We start from the raw sequence: 21,944 nt of genomic DNA on the forward strand, positions 1-21,944 counted from the left end.
CATACAACTGTTATCCCAATCCATACACACATCAATTGTGTAAAGCGCATTTGTACATCGTTTCTCAAAACATTTTCTCTCCATTTAAACCCCCGACATTGGGTCCTCATTTTTCCCCTCCCTCCCCACTCCCCCCTCAATGACATAGTCTTACATTAATGCATTTTCCATATTCTTAATAGGCTATCCTCCACAAATCATATTTTACCAGCATTTTAATTGTTGAATATTCATGCATAGACCATGCTCAGGTACATCCCTAGGATTATAGCTGTTTTATGATTTAGCTAGTATTTTTGTAATAATTTTAAAAACAAAACAAAAACCCTCCAAAACTCACTGCCATTGAGTCAAAGCTCGATTATATTTGGCAAAAAGTTAATTTTTAAGAAGTGAATAATGCTTGAGCCTGGTTTTCACAGCATGTGCTAACCATAGGAGTGTAAAAAACCCAGTATCAGCTGTTATTTTTCGCTCTGTCACATTTAATTTACATGTTCCAGAAATAATCTGATGATAATAGAACCATTCGAAAAAGATACAAATCGATCTGAAATGGATTATGTATATTGATCACCCCTGCTGCTTCTCCATCATGAAAAATGACTAGATTTGGCTGTGATCACTGCCTTTTCAATAACTGATAGATGCTGTAATACAAATGGTGAAACTTGTCATCTTAAAAAAACAAAAACGGCCCCAAACCAGCCAGCACAAGTCTTAATCATAATGTTCTGAGCTGGTACAGTGTAGAACATAAGCCCATTGCCCTTCCAGTGTGGTGTTGTAAATATTAAATGTCTTGTGAATATTAGATATCTTAAGACGTTGTTGAGAAAGTGTAGTTTATATTGAAATTTTCCCAAAACAGTGTGTATCTGTGTGTAAAGCTTTGCAGGTTGTGAGCAGTTCTGTATTTCTAGTGGGAGCATATCTTCAGCATTAAACACTGTGTCCCGATGTTGACATCATTAACTAACAAAGAGAAGCTAAGAGGAAGATTAATAAAGTTTTGACTTTGGGAATTGATATTTTAATAAAAGTAATAATTTAGCAGTCCACAACACATGTAAGAAGACCCGGGATGGAATGGATTGACAGAGTGGATGCAGCGAGGGGCTCTAACGTCACCACAATTGTAGAGGTGCCACAGGACCAGGCAGTGTTTTGCTCTGTTGTTATAGGGTCACTGTGAGTCAAAATCGGCTTGATGGCATGAGCCACCACCTTTATACATGTATACTGAATGCTATTTCTGTTATTGAAGCATTTCTAAAATGATTGTCTATATGTGGAGTGCTGGTGGCATAAGGGCTATAACTTGTGGGCTGCTAACCACGAAGTCAGCAGTCAAACCCACCAGCTGTTCCGTGGGAGAAAGATGAGGCGTTCGGCTCCTGTAAAGATGTGTAGCCTTGGAAATCCACAAGGACAGTTCTACGATGTCCTCTATGGTCTCTGTGAGTAAGAATCAACTTGAAGCAGTGAGGGTGTTTTTAAAAAAAATTATTATGGTATGGTTCTTATTACAGCACCGTGATTACTGATAGGAGTGTATCTGTCATAGTCACGTAAAACTGTCAAACCAATCTCTTCCACAGAAGGTCTTGAGGCGTAAATTGGTGTGGCCAGATGAAATACACTGCCATATATATTCTGTTCAATATATTCTGAGGGGCTAGGGAAATGTGAAGTGGCCAGTAGAGGGATTTTTTTTGGTGCTGATCAAAGTGTTCTCGAATTAGTGATGAATTGTTGTCTAATCTTGTGAATATATACTAAGGTTAAGGGTGAATGTTATGATCTATGAATTATATACCAATTAAGTAAATATAGATACATAAGAACAATTAAACTGCTACCTTTCCAATTTTTGAATTGGGGTATAAGTGATGTGCCATAAACTGAACATCTTGAAAATGTAGTTTGATAAATTTTGACATTTGTATATGCCAGTGAAACCTTCACTGAAGTCAAGATGAAATTTGTATTTCTATGTACGCTAACAATAATGAGCAGTGGGAGACTGAAAATTTAAAATACCACTTTATCGCAGAAATATGAAGGATGAATCTTCCAGCATGCACAAAACTAGCATGTACAAGACTTGTACTCTGAAAACTACAAAATTGTTGAAAATAATAAAGAATGTATTGATAGAGAAATATACCCTATTCATGAGTTACAAGACTTCATGTGGTTAAGATGTACATTCACCCTAAATTAATCTATGGATTCTGCATAATTGCAGTCTAAACTCTACCAGGCTTTTATTTAGAAATTGACAAGCTGATTATAAATTACGTATAGAATACAGTGGATATAGAATAACAAAACTACACTGTGGTTAAGGTTGGAAGAGAAGGACTGGTATTTGCTGAGTACTCACTGTGTTATGGCGCTGTGGTAAACGATGGCTGGGCATTCCCCTGTGCTGCACATTGATCCAGTGAAGATAAAATGTTTGCGTTCAGTAAACTAACAAGACAGAGAACAAGACCCAGCCTCTCCTCCTCCATAAATCAGGCAATAGTTGTATCCAAAGCCTAATGATTCTTTCAACACTTCAAGTAGGATCTTTATCCAACTCATGATCTTCCACCAGTTGAGAAGCATCAACGTTGATCTGTTACTATTGAGAAAATTCATTATTCTTTCCCTGGTGTCAAGCAAGTATGAAGCTTTTTCATACTAATTCACGAAAAGTGCAGATGACCTAGAATGACATTGCTCAGAGAGAAGGACATTGCTTTCCTCGCTGTATTTGTTAGATGCTGTCAAGTCTATTCCAACTCAGATAGACCCCACATGATATGGTAGAACTTCCCATAAGATTTTCTTGGCTGTTCTTGATATAGAAGTAGATTGCCAGGTCTTCTTCCTATGGAGACTAGGGGTGGGGTCAAATTGTTCTCTTTTGGTTTTTTTGCCAACCACTTAACTGTTATATCACCAATATCTTTTGTGCTCCCTGGGGTCTTTTGTTATATTCAAACTTTGTTATAGATAAGGAAAGGAAAGTTTGGACACATATGCTCATTCACTCAATGATTGTTTATTAAATGCCTATAATGTGCCATGTTGTGTTTTAGACAGTGAAGAACCATCACTGGACAAGACAGAAAACTCCCCTGGCCTTCACAGAGTGTATATTTGAGTGGAACTAAAGGTCACACACATGGCACAGCTGTAAGAATTTGGTTCCAGAGCCTGCGCTCATGAGCACTAGTACTGTATTAAAAAAAAAAAATTGGTAGCAGCTGTAAGTTGCTGTCATTGGCAGATATCCCATGGCCTTAAGGAAAAAAAAAATCACATTTTTGTTCCATTTTATTTCATCCTTTTTAAAAAATTACATGTCCTATTAAAAAACCACATTTTTATTCTATTTTCTAAGAATATCTTGAATATAAAAATAACTAAATGAGTGTGTATTATACTTAAATGAAAGTGAGAAACTGACTTTGAAATATTATGATATTCTAGTATTAACTACTGAGATATGAAGTATTCACACACTAATATGTATATATGATATAATATAGATATATCCAGAAAAGTTGATGCATTTGGATTATGGTTCTGGGGAAGAGCAGTGAGTGTACCATAGACTGCCAGAAAAACAAATCGATCTGTCTTGGAAGAAGTACGACCAGAATGCTCCTTGGAAGTGAGGCTAGTACGGCTTTTGTCTCATGTACTTGGGACACGTCAGAAGAGACCAGTCCTTGGAGGAGGGCATCCTGTTTGATGGAGGGGAGGGGCAGTGAAAGAGAGGAACCCCTGCTGAGGTGGATTGACCCAGTGGCTGCAGCAATGGATGCAAACCTTGCAAAGGTTGTCAGCTGGCGTAGGGCCGAGCAGTGTTTGTTTGCTGTGCACAGGGTCCCTGTGAGTCAGAGTGACTTGAGGGCAGGCAGCTTCAAACAACACGATAGATAGAGCATGACAATATCACAATATCGTAAATCTATTGTATGTTCTGGTTGTGGATTAATCATTGTCAGTGACTTAATGTTCTGTATCAAGGTTTTATTGTGTCATCATCTTAGTTTCTTAGTGCTGTTGTAATAAAAATACCACAGGTGGGTGATTTTAAGAATAGACATTATTTTCTCATAGTTTAGGTAGCCAGAAGTTCGCCTTCAGGGAACTGACTCTAAGCAGATGTCCTCAAACTACGGCCCACGGGCCACATGTGGCCCACCCAGGACATTTATCTGGCCAGCCGGGTGTTTTTGCCCCGTTTGTTTTTTTCACTTGTTTTTGGCCCGTTTGTTTTTTAACTTCAAAATAAGGTATGTGCAGTGTGCATAGGAATTTGTTCATCGTTTTTTTTAAAAACTATAGTCCGGCCCTCCAATGGGTCTGAGGGACAGTGAACTGGCCCCCTGTTTAAAAAGTTTGAGGGCCCTTGTTCTAAGGGAAGGCGTGTTCTTTGAGCTCTAGGAGTAGATTCTTGTCTCAGTTTTTGTGGCCTGGCATTTCTTGATACCTTGGTGAACTTTGAACCATATCTATCTTCCACTTGTTTGTACTTAATGTCTCTATGTCTAGGCCCACCCCATATAGCTCAGAGGTGACTTATTTAGGGCATACCCTACACAGATTATAAAGACAACCCTATTTTCAAACAATATTACATTCATAGTTTAGGATACCAACACATATTTTAGGCAAATAAAATGATCACAGTCATCATTTAAACATTCTTCATCTTTTTATAAAGTATAACCCAGCAGTGAACTATAATTAAGCAGTTGAGTATGGTAGAAATTATTTTCTCCCTTAATTTTTTTTATTGCTACGGTTTGTTTTCTGGGTTTCACAATTTTGTTGCTAAGCTGCAGTATATTAACACCATATATCATAAGAAAATATTCTCAAAGAAGGCCAAATTTATCATAGAGGCATTTTATGAGATATTTATTATGGAAAGAAGAGATAGCATAAGCTTATTTTCATCTACTTGTGTTCTTATTATCTGTAATAATTTTCCAGTTTGGTAAACAATACTTGTAGGCAAACACATCTGATATTGATGTCCACGTAAAACAAAGTAACCTCTGTTACATAAATTGTTAAGTGCCACCAAGTCAGATGCACCTCATGTCGACTTTTTGTACAACAGAATGAGAACTGCCCGGTCCTGTCCCATCCCTGCCATCACTGCAGTGCTCAAACCCATTGCAGACCCTGCCGCCACTCCTCTCATTGAGGGCTTCACCTGTTTCTCTTAACCCTTTGTTTTACCAAACAAGATATCTTTTTTCAGGGACTGGTCCTGCTTGCTGACATATCCAAAGTACTTGAGACGTAGTCTCTAGCCTAGCTTCTAAGGAGCTTCCAAGGACATACTTTGTTGTTCTTCTGGCAGTCTGTGGTATAGTTAATATTCTTTGCTAACATCATAATTTGTAATTCAGAGGCATGAATTGCTACATAATAAGTATCTATACAATAATGATTAGACTAATAATGGTTCTTGAAATGTAGAAAGATGTTGTAGCACAGTGTTTCTCAACCTTCCTAATGATGTGACCCTTTCATACAGGTCCTCATGTTGTGGTGACCCCCAACCATAAAATTATTTTCATTGCTACTTCATAACTGTAATTTTGCTACTGTTATGAATTGGGCGACCCCTGTGAAAAGGTCATTTGGCCCCCAAAGGGGTCACAACCCACAGGTTGAGAAACACTGTTGTAGCAGGTGAGCATTTTAACAAGTTGTAATATTTTAAGCTTATTAAAATTATTTAGTGATAGGAAAAGTTATAAATATAAATGTGCCACATATCCATTTCCCATATTAAATTAGGTTTGTTTTCATGATCTGTTCAAGATGACTTAATTATTTATGCATTTAATATATAGGATTTTTTTCTTTTTATTAAAAGATCATTTTATTGGGGACTTTTACAACTTGTCACAATCCATACATCGCTTGCATCACGCATGTTTGTCCAGACATTGCCTTCATTCCGTTCTAGACACTTCCTTTCTAGTGAGCCCTTGGGATCAGCTCCTCTTTTCCCCTCCCCCCACCCTCATAACCCCTCAATCGATTATAAATTATTATAATTTTGATATCTTACACCGACCACTCTCTCCCTTCCCCCATGTTTTCTGTTGTTCTTCCCCCTGGAGAGGGGTGTATGGTTACCATAGTATATGGGATTTTTGTGACAACTTTGGTGAGAGGAACTTAATAGATACTTTTAAACTTACAGTTTAACAATTTGGGGTGATAAACATTTTCAGTAAGTACATTTGAGTACATGGTCTCTGAATTCCTGACAAAAGTGATTGGGTGTAGCTACCACCAGGTGGAGATGATGCTGTGCCAGTATGTGGACTCATGTTTACATGTGGGTTTACCCGTGGTGGAGATTAATGTACTAAAATAGGTACAAGAAATCTTCTGGGGGGCTTTGTCGAAGTAGTTGAAATTTGTCTTGTTTTTCAAATAGATGAAACCCACACCGTACCTGTGATCCTATCTTATAGGTCCTCTCTTTAATCATACAGTACCAAAACAAAACAAACAAGAAAATCCGTGGGATGACATCTTGAAAAAAACAAGAAACAAATTTTCATACACTTAAGTGCTTTTTCCCATATATTTACAAGCGGCAGGAGCATATGTAGGCACATATTCCGTTCCCTATGATTGGGTACCATGCTTGTGGACACTCTTTACTCTTTGTCACCCCTGCTGGTACATTCCTCACCACTCGAGAGCAATTACTTAGTGTAAGGTCTTCAAACTAGTAATGTGTCACAATTTTCCATTCTTGGGTTTAAGGGTCCTCCCAAGTCCGCTAGTTCTCAACTTCTTTTTCCAATCCAGGAATAATGTTGGTTTTTAAAAAAAACCGAAATGCATCTTAAATGCATACAAACATCCAATCTCAGAAATATGAGCTTCTTATTCAATGATATTTCCTTTAAAAGGGTATCAACTTTCTTCTGAAGAAATTACAATTTTGTTCATTGCTTGATATGTAAAAAGTCGAGCAGTATGAAAGCATACTCTGAATATTAAGGGTTATATCATAAACTTAAATGTTTGAATTAATTATCTATGGGTGTATTTTATGGGTAATTTGTTCTGGGGTACATCAAGAAGGTATAATAACCCCAAACAAGATACCACACTCGCTGCCGTCAAGCTGATTCCAACTCATAGTGACCCTAAATATAACATTTCCAAGGTTGTAAAATTCTATATTGTAATATATAAAGAATAGCATATATAATTGATGTAGAGCTTTTCCATTTCAAACTAAGTAATGAAATTAATATTTTAGCATGAGTTAAACTGTGTTAAATAAATGAAAATAAAATATGAATAGGAATGGTCGGCCGGACTTTTATTGAGGGTAAATGACTTATGAGTAAATCTTGTTGAATGGGCGCATGGTGGGTAGTTATTTTAATGTGATAATCAAAACAACACAATAGTAATAAACCTCTTTTTCATCAAAGAATTATTCACTTTCCTTACACATTTGAGACTTAAAGACATCATAAAATTATACAATAAAATATCATAATTGTTCCTGGTATGCAATTTTTAATTAGGAAAGCCTGAGCTTTGAAACCATCTAGATCTTGTCAACTGTGTGGATTTTGACAAATCAAGTTAACTTCTCCCTCAGGTTTCAAAAGACTGCTGAGAAGATTTAATAAAACAAGAGTTTGTAGGAGAACTTCCACCTTTGTTAGTATATAATGAGTCTTCAAAATTCTGCTTTTCTTGCCTCATTATTTATAATTAGAACCAAAGAACAAATTCTTTTTATTTTGAAGTACATCACAATCTGTGGTTGTGCGTACATCTCTTGTTTGTGAAAGCATTATTTTTTAGTTGTGCCATATATATTTTTAATACATTTTGTTCAGAAACAAAATATTGAAGGATTACCATAAGGATTTTCAGGTTAGAGATGGGAACTGAAAGAAAATCTTTAAAAAGTAGATAAAGAAAAGTAATCATAAGTTCTCTTAGAATCCTACCGAGGAAAGAAAAAATTTATTTTTTTTTAGGAGCTAGAGTAATCAATAAGGGGCCCTGGTGGCATAGTGGTTAACTTGTTGGGTTGCTAGCCACAAGGTCAGCAGTTCAAATCCAACGGCGGCCACACAGGAGAAAGATGAGGCTGTCTGCACATTGAATATTTCTAGCCTGGAAAACCCTAGGGAACAGTTCTGCTCTGGCCTGCAGGGTCACTAGATGGCAGTGGGTTATTATAATCAAGCCTTAGAAATTTCTTTTTATTTCTAGATCACATAATTGAATTGAAAAAGTATTTAAAATTGTTTTTAGCATACATATTCAGAACAATAATGAAAATAACCACCATTGATTGCTGTGTGGCAAGTATTATGCTAAATATTGTACAGTTTTATCTCATATGAGTCTCACACTAGCCTTCTGAGGTGTGCTCTATCATTATATGAATATGGAAGCATTCCCAGGATCACACAGCTGATAAGAGGACCTGCATTTCCTTTTCTTCTTTTTTTTTCTTTCCATTCTCTTTAATTTGGTTATTTCTTTGCTATGTTGCAAATTAATTGTTTCAGCTTATTATTGCTTGGCATTCTTTCCTTTGAGCAATATTTAGGCTCCATCTTTGAAAAATAACCTGTTCTGTCACGTTGATACCAATCTTGTGACCTCATGTTTGTCAGATTGGAACTGTGCTCCATAGTGTTTTCATTGACTTATTATTGGAATCAGCAGGCCTTTCTTATGAGGCACCTCTGGGTGGTCTCGAAGCCAAGTGCATTAACCATTTGTACCATTTTGAACACCTGACGCGTGTAAGTTAATTCTCGGCCTTCTTTGAAGTTAAAACTTGAGCTTCTCCCCTCACTATTTCTCATTAAACATAGATGGTTTTCTTTTAATAATAAGGAGAAATGATTAATCAGAATTTCAGTGTTATTTTTGGATGGTCCTGGCCATTAAGTACTAGACTGCTAGCTGAAAGGTTGACAGAACCCACACAGAAGCTTCTGAGGAGCCAGGCCTGGAGATCTGTTGCTTCAAGATCATCAAAGTATTTTCCAAGCCTTTTTAATTTGTAAAATTATACTAATAATATATTTATTCTGTAAACTATGACATGTCACTTGCTGTAAGCTCAGAAATATAGGCCTCATCCATCAATATATCATTAACACTTTGGGAAAATACCATCCTGACTCTTTACCTATGCATGAGTCTATCTATGATTCATATTATACTTAACAGGACATTTTGACATTCTTTCATTTAAGAAACACAATCCTAATTATCATTTTAATGACTAGATAATATTCAATTGAACACTTTGCAATACTTTATTGAAATAGTCTGCTATTGTTTATTGTCTTGGTAGTTTATATTTTTCAATGTAAAACCAGTGATTTGATGGTTCTTTTTTAAAACACAGCTTTACAACTGCTTCCTTAAGATAAACTTTGTCAGTGGAATTTTTCATTGAAGGTCACATTTAAAGTTCTGCTTACTCTCTCAAACCAAAATGTTCTTCCAATAGCAGTTTTGAAGAGCATGTGCACATGAATGTTGAAAATCTTTGCCAATCACATATGTGAAAATTGGCATATAGCTTTATGTTTTTGGATTTATGCCACTTGGCATTCATTTTGCTGACTATGGTTGAACATTTCTGTGGTTCTCATGTGTTACTTGTTAGTGAGAGACTTGTTTATGGTCTGCAGAATTTTCTACTGTGTTTTCTAGTGCTCTTACATAATTAAGGTACATTTTACCTTTATAAGTTGTAAATATGTTTTCCAGTTTGTTGTGTGTGTGGTTTTTTTAAATCATTTTATTGAGGGCTCTTACAGCTCTTATCACAATCCATACATAGGTCCATTGTGTCAATCACATTTGTACATACGTTGCCATCAAAACATTTTCTTTCTGCTTGAGCCCTTGGAATCAGCTCATTTCCCCCCTCCCCCCCACCACCATGAACCCTTTATAATTTGTATATATATTTTTCATGTCTTTCACCAACCGCTGTCTCCCTTCACCCACTTTTCTGTTGTTTGTCATCCTAGGAGGGGGGTTATATGTTGATCATTGTGATTAGTTTCCCAAGTGTGTTGTGTTTTATTCCTCCTTGAGACCTTATATAACTTCAAAGGTTTAAAACAACCTTTTGTGTAACTTTAAAATTTTTATATTTTATTTGTTAATCCCATAACAATAAATTATTTTGCATCCTCACCACAATATTACAAAAATATTGACCTCCATGTTCTTCAGCTAAATTTATGGGTCTATCTTTGTCTGTCAGAATTTTACTTGGTGTAACTTACACGTACAGCCTCTCCATCTTAACACCTTCAAGGAGTCTCATTCGCTATCACCTGGCCCTTAGTGGAAGCTGTGTCTGCTGGAGTTGTGTGACTCACTGACCCTATGTGTGGGTCAGCATTTCATTTGATTTTCCCAATGCTTAACTGTCTTCCCAGCACCATTTAATAACTCATCCACCCTAGCACCACAATTCTGCAATCATCATTATTTCATAAACATTCTTATTGCTTCTTGAGTCTTTGGGTTGCCCACTATCTTTCAGTTGTTGTGTGTCAGCCAGACTGATTTACCTCCCTAGCTGGAGACTGTAGTTTCTTTATTCTGTGCAATTGCTCAAGCTGTGTCTCTGCTTGCCTGATAAGCTGATCTTCTTCAAATGGAATCAGCCAGCCTCATCCCTCGTTCAAAGTTTATTTCAAATGCCATTCCCTTTCTGCAGCTTTCCCTGGCATATAAGGTGGTGAAAACAACAACAACAAAACAAACACCAGAATATTTTCCCTCAAAAGCTATGTGTTTAAACTTTTTTTTTTTTTACAAAACAATCTTATCACCTTCAAGCTACTCTCCATTACACTTACCGTATATACTTGAGTATAAGATGATCTAAATATCAGGAAGACACCTAATTTTACCACAAAAACTGCATTAAAAACATGCTGAAAAACTCGGCTTATCCATGAGTCAAATCTTCAATTCCATTCTTGGAAACATTTTTCAAACTCCTCTGTTTGGATGGCTGACAGCACCTCCCTCATTTTGTTCTTCACCTCTTCTACATTGTCAAATCGTCCTTTCATGTCCTTCTGCATTCGTGGAAACAAAAAGAAGCCACATAGAATGAGATCAGGTGAGTAAGGTGTGTGGGGCATGAGAAACATGCTGGTTTTTGCCCAAAACTGGTGCACCGAGATGGCTGCATGAGCCATCAAACCAAATAACCATTGGCATGGTTGCAAAATCAGCCGCCCATCTGCCACAAACTAGGCCTTTTTTGTCAGACACTGTTACACAATCTTTTCAGAACCTATAATTATAAAGCTTGAATAGCAGTCTGACCTGGTGGAACGAACTCCAAATGCACTACCAGTCGACATTTTTGTCCATTTGGGACATTGATGGACGGAAGAAGGTTTGTCATTAATTGACATTTCACCATTTTTGAAACAAGAAAACCACTCATATGCTTGATCCCCCCACCCCCCACCCCAGCGCGAGCTGTCCTTGTAAGCTGTGTTCAACATCACAACAGGTTCTGCGGCATTTTTTCCCAAGCAGGAAACAAAATTTCATAGCTGCATGCTGTTCTCTTAAATCAGCCATCACAAAAAACAAGGTTTGAGAGAAACTGTTTCTATGAAAAAATTCACTGTGACCAGAGAGAGAACCTTCCCAGGTGATGCCAACTATCTCCAAAGTTGTTGCTTAATCCTCACCTAGCAGGGAAAATGTGTACTAAGAAAGTCCCGCTTCACCCAGTGCAGTTCCGTTTTGGGGCGGGGATGATATTTTCCTTGTGCCCCCTTTTCTTTGAGCGCCAGTGCTTTTCATTTAAACTTACTGTTATTTTGCCTTATGTTGGCCATCTGCCTTATCACCATTGTTTTGTAAACTCAGACAACTTTAAACCACTTATGAGATATTCCCCTCTGGAGAATAAGAGATAACTACTATCATAATGGACCATTTAAAAGTGTTTTTATCATTAAAAAAATGTTTATAATGCCCTTGTTTAGATAGTAACTAGGATTTTATGATTACTACTGTTTGACAATTTAGTCTGGGCATTTTGTGATCGTGTGACATATGTTATTCATTAAGATTTTAGAAACATGTATATAGTCCAAGAGGTTAGTTGTGTTATAAAACCAGTAAGCATATTTGTTAATATGAATGGTACTGATATAGGAATACTGTATTAAAAAGGAAAAGTGGCTTGGATCTTATTTCCTGTATTTAACCACAGTGATAAAATATTTGTATGGTGTCTCTTATCATGTAACTGAGAACACAATTCTTTCGTTTTAGCTTTTATTGTCTCCATTCTAGCCATATCTTTGAACTATGGGTAGGAAGCAGATATTTTAATGAGAATCATAAATATTTCAGGCAAAGATATTTTTCTTAAATTTAGTGGAGAAAAATTTAGGTTTTCAGCCTGTAATTTCAGAATTTGTTATCAGCCATCTCTGTGTGAGGATGACGTAGCCTTTTCCAGATGCTGGTCTTTCTCTCAGCTCAGGTGGCTTTCAGGCTTATGGTTCTGCAATTAACCATATTTCTGCCAATCATTTTTTCCCCAGAAGATCACTGAGAGAGTATTTATAGAAGAGTTTTCTAAAGGCAAATTGGTCCAGAAAGAGCCTTGGTGGTACAGAGGCTGTTAACATTTAGATCGACGGTTCAAACCCACCAGCCACTCTATGGGAGGAAGATGAGACTTTTTGCTCCTGTAAAGATTTGTAGTCTTTCAAACCCTAAGAAGCAGCTCGACTTTGTCCTAGAGGGGTCACTATGAGGCAGAATTGACTTGATGGCAGTAGGTTGGGGTTTTAATCAATCTAGGATCTCTATCGAATAAGGCAGAATGCTAGAGGCCTTATAGCTGGACACACTATATTTCTCATTCCAATATAATTCTGTCTTTTAAAAATCTTTTTTATCATGAATTAGATAGGCATTCACTTATCAGAGTATCCTTTTTTGCATTTAGCAAGTTAAACAACTTATCCACCCTCCTATGACTTGCCCTATTCCTGTGCCCCCGCCCCCAGCCCTTCTCTCAGTTCCCTCTTTTAGGATTGCCTTCCCTTTCACCCAGGTGGACACCACCCTACTTCCTGTTCTCCCTTTTTCTTTGACCCCTGGTGACAATCCAAGTTCATAGCTTATGATATAGAACCTTTTCTTACTTTTTTTTCATGAGTTGTCTATACAATAATTGTCCTTTTGTGATTGACTGCCTTCACTCAGCATCATGTGCACCAAATCTATCCAAGTCACGAGGTGTTTCGCAGTTTCAGTATTATTCTTTAGTGATGGTTAGTGTTCCCCTCTATGTACCGTATATACTCAAGTATAAGCTGACCCAAATATCAGCCGGGGCATCTAATTTTAACCATAAAAACGGCATAAAAAATGTGCTGACAAACTTGGCTTGTACACGAGTATATATGGTATGTACTACAGTTTGTAAATAGTTCTGTGATGAACGTGGCTGTGTACATACCTGTTCATACTGTATTCTTTGTTTCTATAGGCTGTATCCTAAGAAGCACTATTGGTCGGTCATATGGTATTTCTATTCTCAATTGTGTGAGGAAACATCAGAATGCTTCCCACAGTGGTGGTACTATTTATTTTACAGTCCCACCAGCTGTGTATGAGGATTCCAGATTCTTTACACACCCTCACCCCCAGCATTTGTCCCCCCCGCCCCCTTTTAGAACTTTTCTATCAATGCCAGGGTGAGGTGGTAGCTCATCATTGTTTTGATTTGCATCTCTCTCTGTGGCTAATGATGGAGAACATTTCTTCATATGTTTGTTGGCTGCCTGAATATCTTCTTTGGTAAACTCTATTCCTGTTATCTGCCCATTTTAAAAATTGGGTTATTCAGCCGTTTCTTGTTGAAGTGTTGAAATTTTCTATAGATTTTTAAAGATTAGTCCCTTGTTTGAAATTACCAAAAGTTTTTTTTTCCTTCCCTGTTTGCGGGGTATCCTTTTTCTCTGTTGCTCTATCATATTTTTAAGAGGTCCCAGTCATCTGTTTTGTCTTCTATTGTATGTGTATCTTTCATTTTGTTTGGTCATATATTTATGCCATGTATTAGGTCTATTTTTCCATTACTATCTTTGTAGATCTACGGCCTACATTTAGGTTTCTAATTCAGCTTGAGTTCTTTTTTTTTTTTTTTTAACATTGGGTGAGATCTGGGTCCTGTTTCCATATTATTCGTTTTATTAAATTTCCTTTAATTTGATACCATTATTACAAATGGAGGAAAACTAGAGAAAACAAGCTTATGATAGTTGCTTTCCTTTTTTGTAATGTAATGGCCATTTGTGCATTCAGAGCTCTAAAAAGCAGCCATAGGAGGCCTGGCGTGTCTTTCCTGTGACGCTGGTGTGGAAAGCATTGTCTGCATGCTTCCTAAGAAGACTCAGGAGAGAGACTTCTTCTCTGGTCTGAACACCAGGAACCATGGGTGTTCCTGTTGAAGAGCTAGGGAGTTGGTTATTTTATAGATGCTAAAAGTCATGTAATCCATCCTCTTTCCCCCCTCTTCAAATTACCTAATAGAAAACCTAGGGAACGATTTCTGGCTCACAGGACTTAATGATAAGTATTTTGCATTTTAATTTCATACCAGGGTTTCTTATTTTTCACCCTTTCTGCCTTAATTGCTTACTTATTTTCTCATGTAGTTTAGTTATACCTAACTTTGTATGCTTTTGAAAGTTGTCTATGTTCTTCTTAGAATAAGGCAGGGAATATACATAGGTAACATTATATCCCATTTACCAATTTTGCCTCCCTACTTTCTTCCAAATACTAAGAATAGTTTTGTTTTACTTTTAGTTTTGGGTTTTAGGTTCTTTTGAGGTCTTATTAAATTTGTAGGGGAGTAAACAATGTATGTGGGAGGGGGAGGGAGCACTCACTGGAACTCATGGTGATTACACAGCTCATTTTTAAAGTGATTTAACCATGGTGCGGGGGGAGAGCAAATGTTCAAAATTGATTGTGATAATGATTGTACAACTCTTCTTGATATGATTGAATTATTGAATTGTGTGATATGTGGACTAAGTGCCAATAAAACTTAAAAAATTGTAAATGTTCTGGGAAGACCACATGGTTATATGTCTAAAAATATTACATAGTTCAGGGGATCTATGAGACTTCAGAAAACCCTGTAACAGATCATTTATCTTTATCTGAAATATAGTGTTTAGCAAATGCCTTTTTCTAAGGTGGTCATCTCCAGTCACCTGAATGGTGATTGGAAATTTAACTAGCAGCGCATTTTCAATTTTAAATTGTTAAAGGTAGGGTCCTATGGGTCCTTCAGTAAACTTGTTAACAAGTGAAAGAGTTACAACAGTAGATATTATCAAAGGAGTGGGAAATTATTTTCCGGTGATAAAAATGTCTAGGATAGTGTTTGGGCAGTAATGTTTGCAGTAGCTAGCAAACATTAGTGTTACTTAAACTGTTATAAAACAGAATAGAAAATGAAAGATACTATGAATTTATCACGGAGCAGCTGAATATTTCATAAACTCTTTTGATGGCATAACAAAAGAAAAGTATGTCACTCAAACCAAATACCTAACTGCAGGGACATCTGTTCAAAGATTCAAAGTGGAATGTTTCAGTATTTTTACTGAAATTTAATTTTAGAAGTAATTCTTGTCCTCTGTACACAGTTCTTTGTTTTAATAGAAATTGTGAATTAAGATGAGGAAAAAATCTCTGACGCTTAATTTTGGACAGAATAAGATAAGACGCATAATAGCTGTTGGATCTTAGCCCTAAATTATGAGGGGCTCCGTTCTGAGGACTAGTTGTCAGTCAGTTCTGAAGTAAGTTGACTACCTCATTTCCCCCCCCAAGTTTTGATTATTACTCCCCTTTAGTATCAATATTTTTTTAACTCTGATAGTTATCGTTAGAGGTTGGAACTGTAACTTATGAACTAACAGATATACCTTTAATTAAAAAAATAACACAAATCATTAAAATTTACTCTGACAAGGAAGAAGTGTTGGCTAACGTGTGCATTTTGTCAGTTGTGGTAAATCTCTACCTGTGGAAGGCTCTGGATTACCCTTGAGCATGTCTGATAGTAAGTACGTGGTGCTTCTCTTCAGAAAATGAGCGAGAGTCTGGGTGGTCCTTTCCCTTTTTTCTTTATATATTTCATGGTAGCACCTCGCGGAAGCCAGAATGTGCCCACAGATTTAGCAAAAGAATTAGCATTGAGATAAATGTTTTTAAACAACGAAAGCTCTTGTCTTAGTTTAAACAAAGTGAGAATGCTGACACATTGTAATTAGTAGTTGGGAACATTTGTATAAAAATGCTAAAACACCCAACCAAACACTTTCTGACTCATCATGACCTCATCTAGGATTTCTGAGACTATAAACTTTTACGGGAACAGGCAGCTTCATCTTTCTCTGATAAATTGTTAAATTTATTAAAGCTCCCTGCCACCAAGTCAATTCTGATGCACAGCCACCCTGCAGGACAGAGTAGAACTGCCCCCTGTGGGTTTCTGAGACTGTAACTATTTACAGGCATGGAAAGCCTAGTCTTTCTCCTCCATAGCAGTGGTGATGTTTAACTGCTGACATCCTGGCTAGCAGGCCAATTGTAACCCACTATGCCACCGCCAGGGCTCCTTCCAGACTGATAAAGGAGAACCTAATTTGCTATGTAAACTCTGACCCCAAACAAAATAAAATATTGCCATTTTTAAAAGGAAAAGCCAAAACAACAGCAACAAAATAGTGATTCTTAAACTCACATAGCACCTCAGCATCTTACTGACATGAAGATTTTTCCAGGCTGTATTCCCAGAGATCCTGATTCAATAAAGTTGATGTGGGACCTCAAACTTGGCATTTTTACATCTCCCCCACTCAATTCTCTCTCTCTCTCTCTCACATCTCCCCCACTCAATTCTCTCTCTCTCTCTCTCTCTCACACACACACACACACACACACACACACACATTGGCATTTTAAATAAGCACAATAGGAGATTGTATAGCATGAGAAAAACTCTATACAATGGGACCAAGAGTTTGAAAATAATGTATTTTCAAGCTAATGTTTATTGATTAGTATGTATACATTGGTCACCTTTTTTAGCTTTATAAAAGGTTACATTATACTACAGATTGGTATTGTATAGGATGAAAGTGAGACAATTCTCTAAAGTTAGGTAGCTGTAGTTTGCTAGCATTTTGTTGTTTGCTAGAAGTAGTTGTAAAAAATTAGTAGCTAACGAAGATATAGTTAATGTTTTAAGATTTGGAAAGTAAACAGTTAAAAGTAAAAAAATATGTAAATTTATTTAATGTTTACATTTCACCTGCCCTACAACGGAAGCACTAATGGTGGAGTGGTTAAAGCCATGGGCTGCTAACCCTACGGATAGTGGTTTGAACCTACCAGTGGTTCCTAAGCAAACAGGCAGGGCAGTCTGCTTTCATTAAAATTTACAGCCTTAGAAACCCAGGAAGTTCTACCCTGTCCTCTCATAGCACTGAGTTGCAATGGACTCTAGTGCAGTGGGTGTGATTTTTGGAAGGAATTACAAATGAAATATATATCTTTTTATCCTTAGTTCTTCTCTTTCCAATTAATAGGAAATATATACTTTTTGAATATGGTACTGTGTTTGATATTACTGACTGACACTTGAGGGGGCTTCAAAAACTTTCATGGAAAATTCCATTGTAATTTCATTTTTCCACAAACTTTTTGAAGCCCCCTCATGTGTGTGTGTTCACACACACATATTTCTCACTTCTATATCTTGGTTTAATGTGGCCAGGACTCTCATTCTTTAGCAGTTAACATTATAATGTAAAAATTATATTAAAATTTAAAAATTAGTACACTTCTATTTGTATAGTATGTCTACATCTGTCTGCAGGCTAAAGTGATTCTCTATGGCCTTATCATCTTCTCTGCTGCTTGTTCTGGTCATTTGAAAAGTTGGTAGATCGTTTGTTCTGACAATGTGCCTCTAAATAACTTCTCAGAAATATATGACATATTGCATTCATGGAAGCAGGGTGAGGAAAATGACCTCAAATCCCCAACAGGACCAGACTCAGCTCTTCTTTATCTTCGTTGATGCTGCAGGGCTTGAAAGTGGTAGAGAGTTGGTTTTGGTGGCAGTGCAGGGTAAGCACTCTGTACTACTCGCTGGTGGAAGTGCAAAGCTGTCATGCATGAAAGGCATGGATCTAGCTTCCTGCGGTCTGCTAACAAATGTGTCACTAGCATGGTAGAGTTCCTCAGGATTATTTCCACATGTTATTTTATTATAAGAAAGGAGAGAAATATTATTGTATACAGTAGCATTATTGTTCAGCTCTTTTTCTATAGTAAAAATATTCTTTCATATTAGTGATGAATTAATTTTTCCATTTGTTTCTACATCTCAACACCACTGTTTCAAATGTCATTGACTTGTTCTAATATTCTAATATTTAATTCTCATTATGTAACATGCATTTTTATAGTTTTTATCTGTTAAGTTGATCAACTGGAGTTTCTTTTAAAAGATTAGAAAAAAATCATTTTGAATGCATTTTAGAAAAAGATCAGGCTTCAAATAGCTATTAGTTTTCTTCTGTGAACTCTAACCTATAATTCTACATTCTCTTTGTATGTCTCTAAGAGCTCAGCATCTCTGAGTATTTTAGTTCTTTTTTCTTGTCATATATTCCGTTTTATTATTTCCTCCTTTTCTTCTTTTATAATATGACCCGAGCCCTTTTCCGTACCACTGATGATGAGTTGTCAGGTTGATGGAGCCAGGGTGGCGCAGTGGTGACGTGCTTGGCGCCCACCAGCCTCTCCGCAGGAGAAAGACGTGGTGATCTGTCTCCGGCACGGTTTTTAGCCTCGCAGTCTCTGCGGAGCAGCTTGTCCTGTTCTCCAGCGGGACTGTGAGTTCAATCACACTTTGTGGGAAAATGGAACGAAAAAATTTTAGTTGGCAGCACTAGCTTAGGTTGTCTGTGAGTTTCATTAACTATTTGTGTTTAATGGAAAGACTAAATAAACCAACATGCTACATGTGAGGTAAATAATTTAAAACAATTTTTCCAAGGCCTCTAATAACTAGAACATTCTTTTTTTTTTTTTTTTTTTAACTAGAACATTCTTGAATAATGTTCTGTTCCCACTTTGTTTTCTGCTATTATTATGTTTGGTTTTTTGCTGGTATTATCCACGTAGGTAATGCAAAGTATAATGAAGTAACTGTTGGGTCACTGAGGAGAATCCAGCTTGGTGTGGTTCTTGTAGTCACCAATTTTTATTCTTCTGTCTTAGACCAGACACCTTGTAGTCATTTGGCAAACCCTACTGATTCACATTACTTGTCGCCGCAGTGCAGTCTCTGCCGACTGATTGCCAGACCTTTCACGACCTATCGAGGTGATGGCAATAGTGCCCCATCCTCGTGTCTTACCCGAATGATTCTTTCTGTGTTTTCGCTGTTCTGTAAGGGGCCTTCCAAAAGTTCTTAGAAAGATTCCACACTTTTTTCTTTCCATTTTCCCACAAACTCATTAGGTTTTTTTTTTTTTTTTCCCCTTTTTAGTTTTTTAAAGCTCATCTCAAACGATGCTGCTTCCCTGCTCATATTTCTCATTCCGGTGCTTCAGGCCTTCTCCCTGCTGGCACCAGTGAAACTTCGCAGATCAACTACTCACTTCTGTTTTACTTCTTCGAAAGAGAGTACTTTGCTGTTCTCAGAATATACTGCAGTAGCTTTTCTCAACGATACTTTGTTTAGGCTGTTCTTGACTCCGACATAATCCCTTTCTTCTTAAAGCTCTGAGTCATTTTACACTTTTAATTTACCACATTCCGATTTCCATATAGGCATTGTCACACTTTTAAAATTCCTTTATTCCATAGTTGAAGGTCTTCAAAGTAATGACTCTGTAATTCAAAGAATCTCCCAGTAATTCCTTTGACACTGTAAGAGTTTAAGTGCTAATTCAATTCCAAAGCCTACTTACTTGGATAGTCATAAAATGAAAGTATATTGACTTTGGGAAGTACCTTTGAAATTTTGTGAAATAAAACTCTAGTACAGCACTGTTTTCGTATAATTTTAGGTTTCCACCTTTAAGTCTAATCTTAGTTAAATGTTCATAGAAGTGAGATTGTATTATAATTTTCCTTGAGGGAGGAAAAAATAGATCACATACTTAAAAATGAACTTACCAATGGCAGGAAGTACAGAAGTGTTATGAATGGCATTTTATTAAAAAGAATATTTATAAATAATTTAATTTTCATGATCGTTGTAAACATCCATTGGATTGTAATTGATAGAATAATTAATTTAATTAGCAAATAAAAGAGTAAACAAAAATCCCTATACTTTGTCTTTGAGTAATGTTAAAATTAAGTTCTTATTTCTATTTAATTTTAATGATCTATGAAGAATTAACCCAATTAGTCATATAGAAATTAATGTTTATACCTGATTTGTACACCAAACTGAAAACAAACAAAACCCACTGCCATTGAGTCAATTCTGACTCATAGCCACCTGTATCAGGATTCTGAGGCTGTAATCTCTGTAGGAGCAGGTGGCTTCATCTTTCTTATTTGTAGCACATGGGCAGAACATATTGCATTGGGGGGATTCCATGATACAGAGTTTATGCTGCCTCTCTGTCTTTCGCATTTAAATTTTTTCATGTTAACAGGGAAAAAAATGTAATTGCGTATTTTCTGGTAAATCCTTTGAACTAAAGTGAAAACTGACGCAATGGCATGAAGGTTTTAGATGAGGAAAATAATGGGAACTTAATTTTGCATAGAAAAGACATTTAATAATTTTGGTTTAAATATTATGTACTTTTTAACACATTTAAAACTTATTAAACTTTTCGTGGTGTGACTTTTCTTTGTTGTAAATCAGTAAATGTATTTTTATGTACCCGTTAGTTGTGTGGAACTGCTCTATAGGATTTCAGGGTTAGAACTGTGCCATAAGGTTTCCGATTGTATAGAACTGCTCCACAGTGTGTCCAGGGTTGTAATTTTTATGGAAGCAGACTGCCACATCTTTCAGCTGGGAAGACAGTGGTGAGTTTGAACCACTGGCCTTTTAGTTAGCAACTGAGTGCTCTAACCACAGTGCCATCAATGCTCTTTGAAAGCTCATTGGTGCTGAAATACTTGTTATCATCAACTGCAGTGATGATATACAATAGATATACATTGTATAGACAATGGAGTAGAGAGGAACATTGGAGTAATTGCTACTTTTTTCTTATTTTGTTCAATTTCTTATCACAGAGGGCATGAAAGCAATTAGGTAAGTATATTAGCAGTCTATGGTTGTAGACTGAGTTCTTTGGCATGCTGGAAGACTTGAATATTAAAAACATAAGTAAAGACTTTTTTACAAATAATAACTGTAAAAGGTCTAATTTTATTAATATTTTAACATAAACATAAATATTTTTATTTAATGCTCTAGGGATCCAAATTTTAAACTGCCATTTAAATTTTTTTAGTGAGGCTATTAGGGGTGTACTCTGTGCCAAATATATTTAGTGAATAAAAGTTTTCTTAATATCTTTAGTTATGAAGTCTTAATTCCTCCTAAGAGTTTTAAAAAGTAAGTTCTGCTTGCTTATGCTACATTTTGTTAAATTGAAATATTTGTATAATTGAAATATTTCTGTAACAGTAGGAAATAGACTGCATAAAACTGGGCCCTTCCATATTTGAGATTATTATTATTAACATTATCAAAAACAAATCACTACTTAGTCTACTTGGTGACCTTAGGGAATTCAAGCTATTGCATCGTACTTAAT

At 36.4% G+C, this 21,944-nt stretch overlaps 1 protein-coding gene across 1 annotated transcript in view; it reads left to right on the forward strand.

The window, feature by feature from the left end:
* Positions 1–21,944, forward strand: part of COG5 (component of oligomeric golgi complex 5) — a 296,280-nt gene that overhangs the window by 34,083 nt on the left and 240,253 nt on the right. The window lies entirely within an intron of this gene.

This window comes from Echinops telfairi, unplaced genomic scaffold, assembly GCF_000313985.2.
Source record: "Echinops telfairi isolate 266 unplaced genomic scaffold, ASM31398v2 ScPeMD7_23;HRSCAF=83, whole genome shotgun sequence".
In the NCBI taxonomy this organism is placed as follows: Eukaryota; Metazoa; Chordata; class Mammalia; order Afrosoricida; family Tenrecidae; genus Echinops; species Echinops telfairi.